This window comes from Galeopterus variegatus, unplaced genomic scaffold (genome assembly GCF_000696425.1).
Source record: "Galeopterus variegatus unplaced genomic scaffold, G_variegatus-3.0.2 Scaffold118, whole genome shotgun sequence".
Taxonomy (NCBI): Eukaryota; Metazoa; Chordata; class Mammalia; order Dermoptera; family Cynocephalidae; genus Galeopterus; species Galeopterus variegatus.
Window position 1 is genome coordinate 620338 of NW_007726229.1, and position 12679 is coordinate 633016.

At 37.9% G+C, this 12679-nt stretch overlaps 1 long non-coding RNA gene across 1 annotated transcript; it reads left to right on the plus strand.

Moving 5' to 3' along the window:
• Positions 1–2587: 2587 nt before the first annotated feature.
• On the plus strand, positions 2588–12256 carry LOC103602858. Its single transcript, XR_551559.1, has 3 exons — positions 2588–2625; positions 6055–6210; positions 12027–12256. It is a non-coding gene; the product is annotated as an uncharacterized LOC103602858 (long non-coding RNA).
• The last annotated feature ends 423 nt before the right edge of the window (positions 12257–12679 follow it).

The following is a 12679-nucleotide window of genomic DNA, read 5'->3' on the forward strand; positions in this document are numbered from 1 at the left end:
TTTTTTCTCAACTGGTCAGGCCTCTTATTTCCTGTCTTAGGGCATTCCTGTGGTCTCAGGCCTGCAGGGATTCTCAGACATGCCAAGCAATCCACCAAAGACAATATTGAAGGCAATATTCCTTTAGGCACAATTTCCTCCTTTGGCTAAAGAAAAAGTAATAAATCTCTTATTTAAGTGACAATTGGTAGAAATTGTTAATTTTGCTTTTGGTAAAACCACATTGAATTGGAAGGAAGGGAGTAAATCAAATCTAAGATTGTAACCTGTCCCTTCACAGCCAGGCAGAAGCCAGAGGAGCAAGCACTGCCCAATGAATAAGATGCTCTAAGTGAACAGAAAGGGCAGGAGAGATTCTGCACTTCCAGAAGTGTCCAGGGAGGGTATTCAGGGTCTGATTTATTCCCAATCAATTGTACATTCAGTTTTCACTTTTCCCTGAAGACTCCCAAAAGTTGTGTTGAAGTATGCCTATCAGTATTCCACTGGCAGGCACATGTCTCCACATTTTTGCTATTTTGTTCACATTTATCTTAAGAATTTTGGTCTCCTAGGGCTATCTGTGACCTTTTGGTCTTGATTCCAGAACCACCTATTTTATCTGAGATTATAGATTTTGAGTGCATCTAGGTCATCCCTGCTTATCATATAATATCCTTGCCTCTGGCATGCACCTGCTTTTCTTGTAAAACAATCTATTCTGCACCTTCTCTTAGGTCCCTTTTACACGCTCCCATTTTTAAACACATTCATGCCATGGACGTTAACTCCTTCTCATCACTTCAACTCATATCCTTCGATGAGCACTTTGTGAAAGCCCTTTTCTTATCCTCAAGCAAGAGTCTCAGAAGTTGCAACAAGAAAAGTTTCTGTTATATCTGTATGTATTGCTGCGGGGATGCCTTCTTCACATAATCTCTCTGATATCTGTCCTTTCAGCTACCCTGAAAGAGTTCTATTAGCAAACAGGGCAGGCTGTGTCTTTCCAGCTATCTCCAAACTGAACTGTTTCCACTAATTACATTGGGCTCCCTCTATTGGAGACCCAGAGCTTAAACGTGAGGCTTCCTTCTAAACATAATCACTCTTTCCCTTTCAATTTTCCCATCAGCTTGCCTTAAAACTAAAATTTCCCCTTCAGGCCTCTGCTTGCTGTCTTTGTCCCAAGGTTTATATGTGCCCCAAAGTTCTAATAGGAACCAAGTTTGTCTCTAAAAGTATACATCCAACACAACATCATCTTTTCTCTGATATTTCTGATTTTTCCTTTAAATAGATGTTTGGAAAAATTTCTAACTCTTCTCTATCTCTCCATTTTTATTGGGAAGGGAAAACAACTTTCTCCTGCTGATGGTTTAAAAATAATTTCTTACAAACAACATTCATCCATAGACATATGCAATATATTTTAGACTAGCTTACCAGATTAAATGTATAAAAATAATCTTCCAATAGGTAAAAGTAAGTAACAAACATGATTTCCATTTCAAATAAGGCCATTTAACAAGTCAAAGCCTTCTAGTCCAACACCTTGGACAGTATAAAATGTAAACTATCTAGTGGTGGAAAACACCCAGTGCCAGCACAATAGCAATGAGCACTTGAAGGACTAGCCTGTGCATTTATCCAGCATTTGCTGAAAAAACAGGCAGGCAGTGAGAACAGGTGAAAACACAGGCTTCTACATCCCCTAGTTCCCCTTCTCTACCCTTCAAGTGACCCCAGGAACCATATCACTGATAGCATATCCATCAAGATAAGACTGCTTCTGCTCTGTGAATGTAGCATACATGGAAAAAGTTAGAGATCTGCACCCTAACAGCAAAACAAATCCAATTATGTGCCAGCAATTTTAATGCCTTTCCAAGATTGAAGTAGTTCACTAAACCTCAGACAGTAAAGATCCAGGGAGCATGTTTATTTATTTATACTATGCCTCCCTCCAAATAGGATTTGAGGCAGCTCAGTGAGCATGTTAATAATACTTATTCTCAAGACCCTGTTTACTGTGTTGTGCTGCAGCAGATCTCATTACCTCTGTTTGCTTTTAGACAATCTGACTTTTGGGAGGGTTGGTTGTTTATTTGTGGAATTTTCTGAAATTCGGAAGGGACATTGAGGTCTACTTCCTGTACTGCCACAGGCGGGAGTGAAGGAAGGAAAGATCACAAACATTGGAGCCACCCCAGGAGGGGAGGGCAGGACGAGCACACAGACACCCAAGACACCCAGACTAGTATTGATGGCAGAGGTCCGAGCCCATTGGAGGTCCTAGTCTGGAAAAGAAGCTTTGAGAAGCTGCTGACACCAGAGGAGGAGGATGCCTGTTCATTGGATTACTGAAATTTTCTTTTTAATATTTGTGATTAGAGCACTGTGGAGTTTGGAAACCTCTGCTGTCTGCAAATAAATATTTCCCATATTTCTGGGTGGGAATTCAGGTACAGAGGGAAAAAGCACTGCTGAGGGCTCGCTGGGAATCACGTTCTGTTCAGGGCATTTTACATGTAAAGTTTCAACACATCCCTATGAGAAATCTGCAAGATTGGAGTTACTGTTTTCCTTTTGTAGATGAGGAAACAGATGCAGACAGAGGGAGCTACTTTATCAAAGGAGTGGCAGCTGGTAAGTGATAAAGCTGGAAGTGGAGCCTGGATCTACTTATGAGGTGAAGAGTCTCACCTTTGTGCTGGAGAGAAGCCTCTTGCTGATCCCTTACACCGTGCTCAGCATACAGCAGGCACAAGGCTAACGTTTGCTTGCAATAACATGAAAACATAGAAACAACCTGTTCGATAGATATTGACTGAGTGCCTACTATGTGCCCAACACTATGAATCCATATGGGATAAATTCTACACTAAAATTACAATTAGAATGTAAATCAGATTTAATCTATGAAAATGAAATTAGGCCAGCAGGGAAGCCATAAAATGAGCCTATTAAACTATATCCCATAAGAGGAAGAGCAAGCAGGAAAAATGAGGTGAAGGGACGAGGAGATAATGTAATTTTAAAATTGGCTCCTGTTCTCCCGAAATACTTTTAAGATTTTACTGCAAAATTACACAGTCATCAGGAATATGCCATTTTTAAAAGATTTTCTCACTTGGGTCAGTGCATAAATAATAATACACATTTAAAAATGCATGACTATTCATTAAACTATTGACCACTTCCAGCCTATTGAGTATTTTAAAAATTACTTTAATACGTATTTACCCAATAGACCAGAAAAGTTCCTTTGGTACATGATGTGCATTTTAAAAGCTGCCTACATAAGGAGTTATCCGATCTGAGCCAGAGTTTGCTGCCAACTACATAATATGCATTTTAAAGAACAACCTAATTATATGCTTACCCAAGAGAACAAAGTTAATACTGAGGGTCAACAGTTATTACCTTTTATTCTTTTGTCAAATAAAATGGGAGGGAAAATTTTATATCTACCCTCATCTATTTTCTCCTGACAACGAGTATTCCAATGTTTTTCTCACTCTCACCTTCAAATAAACAAGAAAGAAAAAAAGAAAAGATAGAGAAAGAAAGAAAACAAGCAGAAAAAGATGGAGAAAAAGGCAAAAAAAAAAAAAGAAACGTGTAATTAAAATTAAGTGCCTGGTTTATAGCAAATGTGGAAGATCAAAAATCTATCCTTTAATGTATATTATTTCCTCCCTTTCTGTCTGCTTATATACTCCTTAGTTCCAAAATTTTCTAGTCTTCTCTGTTTACTTTTGTAGAGATATGATTACTTTTCCCCTCTCTCCTTGGTAAGACATAATGATATAGGTTCCTTTCTTCACTTGTACAAAATCACAGTGGTCCTATGTTATCTAAGCTATTGAGCCTGTTTCCACTGGTGTGACGTGGGGTGGTTCTCAGCAGAAAGTCCATTCCTGTTCACACAAATATAAAAATTAAAAAATCTGTATTTTCAACAGAGACTGACTCACTGGTTTCTCTGCTCACTGTCCTCATTTTGCCACACTTCTAGTAGTGGTATCACCCAACCTGAGAGGGATACCTGAGACACCAAGAGAGCAATGCGGACAGTTTCTCCACAGCCTGACTTTCTCCTTTGATTTTTGATGATGTACCACTACCCAGTTAGCTCCAATAAATAAGGCCAAAATAGAAATAGCACTTAGTATTTAAGTAGTAGACAACAGCTCCTCCTGAAACAGTGGGTGTCTGTGACTACCGATGGCTCTGCATACCCTGCTCACAAGTATTATACTCTGTCACTACCATCTGTGACAGTGGACTTATCGGTGGTATTTTATTTTTAAAAATTCATTTTAAACAAAGATTTACTTCTTTTCTTTACCACCACTCCCCCATTGTTAAATCAATTACATTCTATCTACAAAAACAAAATAAAAAATTACAGAAATCTTTAACAAGTTCTAATTGTCTTCTATTTAAAAGTGTTTATTTCAGTCTTGCAAGATGAATTCAAATTTGTTAAGGATAGATTAAAAATACTAGAAGCAAGACTTTTTTTTTTCAATTCATCCCAATAATTTATCCTTTGTCCTTTCTTCTTTACATTTTTTAATCATTATTTCATAACTGAAGAATACTCCAGAGATTCAATAGCTGATGGGAATTTCCTAAATAAACTTGAAAACCTTATAGAGGAGGAAAGAAGACTTACAAGAAGCTAAGTGGACTATAATTAAAGCTAAGTTTAATTACTATCAGCACAGAAATTAAAATATAATTAATATTTTAAAAAAGCATTCTAATATCAAAAATGTATGTCTAAACTCCCCCATGACTATACTAATGATCTGAATAATTCATTTTAGTGTACCCATGTTTCTTACTCTCCAATTGTCAATAATACCAAAAATAATTGGAAACATTTTATAAATATGAAGTCATTAATTTTATTGTTGCATGGATTTAGATATATAGCAAAGGACTAGGAATAATGACAACCATCGTAAATCTAACCAGCAAGTTTCTGATACCAACCACCTCTTGTTACAGAGATTGGTTTGTCTTAAACATACCTCTCTCTGTAAGTAGTAAACTCTGCTAGAAAGTCAGATTCATTTTCTCACTTAGTAATAGATCCAAGATGCAGAATAAATGGACAAACTAGAAAGAAACTTTAAAGTCTCCAGGATGTTTGAAATGTTTGTTATTTTTATAAGCATCTGTGAAATACCCCAATATCTGTTGGTTCAAGGTCATGCTCTCCTTTTTTTCTAATAACTTTTAAAATAAATTTTGCATTTTTACCAAATTAATTTTGGCCATAATTAGATTCAGTTTGGCAACTATCTAGTGGGTGAATTTCCTGTCACCATTTGGGTTGAATCCATAGTAGGCAGCCTTTCTTCCCTGTCCTCTACACCCAAAAATGCCTTCAAGAGTGAGATTAGGTTAAATTACACACATATTTAACAACCCTGTAGTCCACACTCAGACTTTCCCCTCCCCTTTTCTGCATAGGCCAGCTACCTATATAAAACAGCAAAGAGATACTAGGCTCCCTTGTCAATTTGATCAGTTTGATTATAAACAGGACTCAAAGATGAGAACCAGATGTAGACGCAGAGTTCAATATCTGTCCGGCTACAACTTTCCCAGACAAATGACCTATTGACTAACTCGTTGGTAAATTCCCATCAATAGTTTCAAATTCCACATAACCTCAAAGGACATTAAATCTATTTATTTCTGTCTTGCTTAGTATCCACAGTAGATGAAGCAGGATTTAGAAAAATGATTAGATAAATGGAGGTTGGTTTTGGAGTCAACTCTACTACTTTTTTGGTATAATTTGTACAACACAAATTTGTACAACACAAATTTTTGTTACCAAATTTGGTAAATTTGGTAATTAACAGAATCACATATGGAAATTTGAACCATTCAGAAGATTTTTTTGGTCATATATCATTAAAACTACTTGGATGAAAGATTTTATAGGCTTCCATATACAGCTTCTAAAACAAAAGTTGATTCTCTGTGTATTTAAAATCCATTACTGTCTATTCATTGTTTTCCATTTATACTCCCAAATCAAAACAATGCCAGAAAATAAGAACAAAGAAGATTTTGAATTCCTGTTGGAAGAAGGTGAATTCGAGATGGCTGAGTGTGAGTTAATTGCCTCTGAGCATTTCTAGAACTGCTGCTTGTACATCTTACTCCTGGAAGGATCCCTAATCCTGACAACTGGAATTGTTTCAAGTAAGATCATGCAATTTAGCTTCACATCCTTTTTTTTTTTTTCTAGACCTGTAAGTGTGGCAGTGACTGATCTTCTTTGCCTGATTCTTGGGGTAAAATATACAGATTAGTGGCCTTGGATTTGGAACCTCACAAAATAGGGGGAGGGGTAGGAACTAAAGAGCAATTCAGTGTGTCTTATGTCAAAAAAAAAACCCTTAAGAAAATGAGGTAAGAGAGGTTCATGGTTCGGATTCCAAAATAGGGAAGGAAGTTCCCTACTGTATCAAGATTCAAAGACTATGACTTGACAACAATTGTAATCCTACCTCTACCTCCATCCTGCTGTGTGGCCTTGGAGCTAGATTTTGTAATCTGCAAAATGAATGTATGGAGCTGCTTGATCTGCAAGAGCCATCCCAGCTGTAAAATTCTCTCCTCAGTCCTGAAAGAGGAGACTCAATCAAATTGTGAAGTAGGTAAAATGTCTGGACTACAACCTCCCTTCCAGTCTACATGTCCTTCATCTTAGCACTTTTCCCCATGAATTCTCTCCAACCTCCAGGTCTTATCCTGGAGGAATACTTTCACTCCTGGGGCAATCTGTCTGGTAATTAATGTGATGTAGTTGACTAATAATCAAGATGTTAGCTGATAATAGCCAAATGAATGACCCTTCCCCTAAGTAATAGCATTTTAAACATAAATGGATTCACAAAGACTAAAACATCATGACCCAAAAGATTAAAATTATAATGATGAAATGAGAGGGAACAGAGTTAATCTTTTGTGCATAAATAATCATTTTCCCTGCTTACTCATAAAGTTGTCTGACTGATTTATATAGAGTGAGAAGTTCAAGGTATAGAGAGTTGAAACAATGCCATAGAATGTGGTTATTAGCATAGACTTGGAAAGCAGACAGACTCCGATTTTAAGCTCCTGCTCTACCATTTTCTAGCTGTTTGACTTTGGGCAAGTTACTAACCTGTCTGATCTGAAGTTTTCTTATTTATAAAATAGGATTCTTAATACCTATGTCCCAGAATTATTTTAAAGAATAAAGAAGACAGTATATCTGGCACATAGCACACTGTAACAACCAGTTTGAAAGTCAAATGATGTTATTTTTACTTCTACATGGAGACTCCCAAAAAGCTTTGCTCTTTTATAAAATGAGTATGCAATATTAAATCTTTGACTACAAAATAATGACACTGGCTCAGCATAAGAAAATCACTCTGATTATTTTGTAGTTACATTTAAATAATTAATTGGTTGAATGCAGCTTTAACTTGTGAAATCCAACCTTTCTACTTTCAGTTGGTAACTTGCAGTCCTTCATTAATAATGGATAATTTTGCTACGTTGTCAAAATTATCTATCCTATTTGGTAACCTTTAAATGATGGAAATAGAGTTAATCGAAATAGAAATGGACTGACCCCATGCTATGAATCCAGTAAGATGGAAACGAATGAGAAACGAATTCAAAACCAAAGCTCTCTGGATCTGCACACACTGCTGAAGACACAGCCCTTGGACCCTGTATCTTCTGACTACTCATTATGACGACTGTAGCATTACTTTACTATTTAAATCCTTTTCTGTTTTATTCAGATCTATGGCTTTTGCCTTTAGATTTTTAGAACTTGCCTTTGACCAAGTATGGAGGAACTATGGGGTGATGGGCTGGGGGTTGGGGGGACTTCCCTCCACCAGCAGGGACCAAGAGGAAGCCTCATACGGTGTCCTCTGCCCTCTCCAGCTTTCCATCTTCTGAGTCCAGAGGCATCCTCGGGTGTGGGGAATAAGGCTAACCCCTATCCTCTGCACCTCCACTGCCTAGCATCTAATAAAAACATCAAAACTTTGCAACTCCTGAGAAGACTGCCATCTCTTCCTCCTGCTTCAGCACTGACAGTCTAGCCACTACTGGCCTTGGGACCAGGAGGACAGATTTCATCATGCCTTTTACCACTGTCTATGTCTTCATCACAGGAAACCCTGGTCTTCCTTCCCCAAAATTTTTTCTTATTTTCCCTGAGAAAAATAAAACAATCAGAATATGACTTTCACAAGTTTTACTACTATATACACCCACCGAGCCTCCTATTTTCTCTTCCTCCTTGCTCATTACGATTAACTGTCCATGTTCCCAGCTAAGATTAACTCCTCTACTTTACCACAGATATCATCATCTCTTGCCTGCTGGAAAACATTGATCCAGCTGATTTCCCCTCTCTCTTGCACTATAAAGTTTACCTTTTCCAATACTTTTTTTTTCCTCCACTGCTCCACTGAAACTCCCCTTGTTTTTATCACTGTCAACATGACTTTGGCATTACCAAATCCAACAGTCAATTCTGGATCCTCATCCTACTTAATCTATCAGCAGTAATCGAGACCTCTGGTTACTTACTCCTCTTTGACATGGTTTGTAAAACCCCTCTCTCACCTGACTTTCTCATGACTCACCAGGTACTTCATTCAGTCTGTGGGCTAGTTTCTCCTCAGCTCACCAACTCCTTAATGATGGAGAAACCCAGGTCTCAGTCCCTGGACTTTACCTACTTTCTCTCTACACTCAGTACTTTGGTGATCTTGTCCAGTCCCAATGCTTTAAATACTATTTCTATGCCGATGACTCCTAAACGTAATCTCCAGCCAGGACCCAGCCTCTCAAACTTCAAATCACCACTCAACATCTCCACATGCATCTGGTAAGTGTGTCAAGTGTAGCATACCCCAACTGAACTCCCAGACTGACCCTTCTCCCCAAACCACCTACAACAGTCTTTCTTAGTGCAGAGCAGCTTCATTCTTCCAGTTGCACGGGCCAAAACCCTTCGAGTCACCCTTGGCTCCTCTCTCTCTTGCACACACACATTTACTTCCCATCCAACAGAAGAACAATTCTACCAACTCTATCTTCAAAATATGTCCATAGTCCCACCACTTCTCACCACTTGCACCAATACCATTCTGGCCCAAGCCACCATCACATCTGGCCGAGATTATTGCAATAGCCTCCTAAGTGGTCTCCCTAATTCTTTCTGTGAATTCTCAATGCTGCAGCCACCAGGATACTAGGAAAACTTATAAGTCAGATTATATCTTTTCCTGCTTAAAATTCTCTCATAGCTCCCATCTCACTCAGTCTAAGAGCCAAGGTTTTTATGATGACCTCCGAGGTCCTTCAGGATCTGGCTCCTGTTAACTCTGTCTCCTGTAAACTCATCCCACTATGCTCCTACCTTGCTGAGCACCTTGCCCCTCCTTAGCCTTGCCAGCTGTGCCTCCACATCAGAGTGTTTGCCCTTGCTGCCCTCTCGGTCTGCTCTTCCCCCAGATATCCACGTGACTGTCTCCCTCACCTCCTTGTGCATAGTCTTTGTGCAGGTGTGCTCTTCTCAGAAAGGTATCCCTTGATCACCATATTTAAAAGTGGAAACCCCAACCCTGACCCTCCATCCCCTTTCCCTGCTTTGCTTTTCTCTATGGCACTCTCACCATATTCCATAATGTGTATTTTACTTACATTCTTTATGAATTGTCCATCGTTATTAGGACGGAAGCTTCATGAAAGGATTTTTAGTTTTGTTTTATTCTCTGCTATCTCAGGTGCCTAAAGCCAAGCAATTTTTAAAATTGAAAAGTTCTTAGATGTTTAAGAAAAAACAAACATACTCAATTATAGTGTTGATATAATAATAACAAACTGTGTAATACTTTGTGTCAAGCATTGTTTTAATGGCTTTGTATAAGTCCATCTATTCATATAATTAACTCATTTAATCTCCACAATGAACCTATGAAATAGATAATACTTTTGTCCACATTTTATAGACAAAACAATTAAAGCCCCAAGAGGTTAATAATGGGGTTCAGGACACACTACTCCCAAATATGGAATCTTGGCATTTGAGAAAACAGCAAAAGCAGAAAGGTCACTCTTACCTTCTGTCATCCCTTTTCCCCTGAAGCAGACCATAAAATCTAACTGACCTTACCCATAAGACCCTCATGTGAGAGGTTCCTGCCACATACTCAGACACAGGGACACAGAGAAAAATCTGAACAAACAGGCCTTGCTAAGTTCCTCCCAGTTTATTACTACTAAATCATACCCCCTGTGTCTAATCACAATCACACTTCTCCACAACTGTCAACTTCTTCATCCAACAGCATAAAAATACACAGGTTTCCCTGTTTCATTGATCTTCACTTCTGAAGGCTCCGTGTCACATAAATTTATGTTAAATAAATTGGTAGGCTTTTCTCTTGTTAATCTGTCTGTTTTATGGACCTCAGCCATGAAAATAGCAATAGGAAAGAAAGATATTTCTTTTCCCCTACATTATGAAGCTTCCTCAAGAGTACGCTAAGAGTATGTAGAGAGTCAGAATTTGAACCTGAAGTTTATACCTAATTTCTCTAGGCTCTAGGCTCTGTTTCATTTGCTAAAATCTTTACATCATTGTGGCGAGAATTATAGATGATATATACAAAGTATAAAGATGACAGCACAGTGTCTAATTCTGGCATGTCAGAACATGGAAGCAATAATTATGCTGCAATTGCTGAACACGCAGAGTAAATTTTGGTGCAAGGAATCTGAAAACACCTTTCTAAATGAAAATGCTATGTTATTCAATCTCCCAATTTGTGTTTTGATTGGCAGCAGCATATTTAAGAGAGGCCTTCAAAATCATACAAATAAATATTCGTCTTCCCTGTCTATAGAAAAAAAATTGGACTTTTATTTTTGTTTTTGTTTTCTTAGCTTAGCAGCTGTATCATGCAAGCCTATATGAATGTACACATGGTCTAACCATGCAGGCATATTTGTTTTACAAGTCAAAAGCAAAGACTTTATAAGCCATTCAGTATTTGTTTTATTTGTCCAAGACTCTAACCTTCTCTTCATTCAAGCTTGCAGAGCTTCAGTATGAAGAAATCTTTAAACCCCAGGCCTCCTGACTGACATGAGCTCTGTTCTGGTACCACAAAGAAGCCAGCAATAAGGCTCCATACAGGGGCTCTGAAATGAAATGGGTAGATTGATGTCCCTATTTACGTTCCAGTGCCCCAAAATACCCTCACAGCATGTGCAACTATGTGGGGGCTCTATTAAATTTGTATTCTGGAAGAGAAACTAAAAGGTCAACATGCATGTATATTTATAATGGAATTAGTATTTGCTAATAAGTGAGGGGAAATGTTTCTTCTCTTGTAGCAACAACTCAAACTTTTCTGCAGAAAGCCTGCAGCCAGCCTTAGAAAGCTCTTATGTATTACACTTCAATATTTTCTAAGGTACTTAGGACAAAGGGTGGTCAAACTGATAGTGTATTGACTTTACAATTTCAATACCAAGATTAAAATACCATATCAAAATAGTAAGTTTTTATATCCAGTAAGAGGGAAAAAAAATCTATGGTATAACTGGAGTAGAAAGCTCTTTAAAAATAATACTTGTTTTGAAACCGTACTGTGGTATAAATTTCATAGACTGGCAAATATTTTTTAGTTGTAAACTATGGCAGAGCATGTCAGTTTCACAGGTAACAATAATTGTCAATCACCTTTATTCAGAATAGAGATTATACCTTTATACAACTCTTCCTATCATAAGAATAGGTAACGTTGTCTTCTACCTCCAATCCCCAATTCTTTAGACTTAAACTTATTAGTCATGTTATCCTGAGTTAATTAGTTCTAAAAAAAATTATTTAATGACTCATAGAGATATCTAGAAATACATGTTAATAATTAAAGCATCATTTTTGGAATAAAAATATGAGTTGCTCAAAAGATCTCCATTTGGTTTTGTAGACTATGTTATCAAATAGGACCACTTCTCTGGAATCCATATCCTTCATATCAGATGACTCCTCCTGTCACCAGAAACAGCACCTGCACCTGACAAAATGATGGAAATCCTGGACCACAGAGCTTCTCCACCTCTGCTTACTCCACTACTCTGTTTTCTGTGTTTGTTATGTCACCTCCCTTTCTTAGTCGACCCACTCTCATAGCCCTTTAAAATTTCACTTTTAGAGATTACTTTGCATAGGGCATAGTTCTAGTTTTCTGAGTTCTAACAACATAGAATAGAATCCCGTGATGTCATTAATCACATAATCCAAGCCACAATCCCACTTCCAGGGACATCTGATTACCTCCATGATTCATGTCTTTTTGCAAATCTTAACCACAGAAATCGGCACCCCCTCACCTGGCCTCAGCCCCTGATCATTGATTTCTTCTTCAGACAGTACTCTCACTACTCACTCTCATCCACTACTTTACAACCAGTACTCAGAAAACGTCAGTTGAATTAAACTGTGTTTTATTCTTGTCTTTATTATTGTGTCAGTAACTCTGGATTGTAAATACACTTCTGGGTTTCCAAAGAGTTTTAGTTGCAAACATGAGTGGCTTGGGAATTTATTGATGGGTAATTAACACTGTATTTGGGTTAGTGG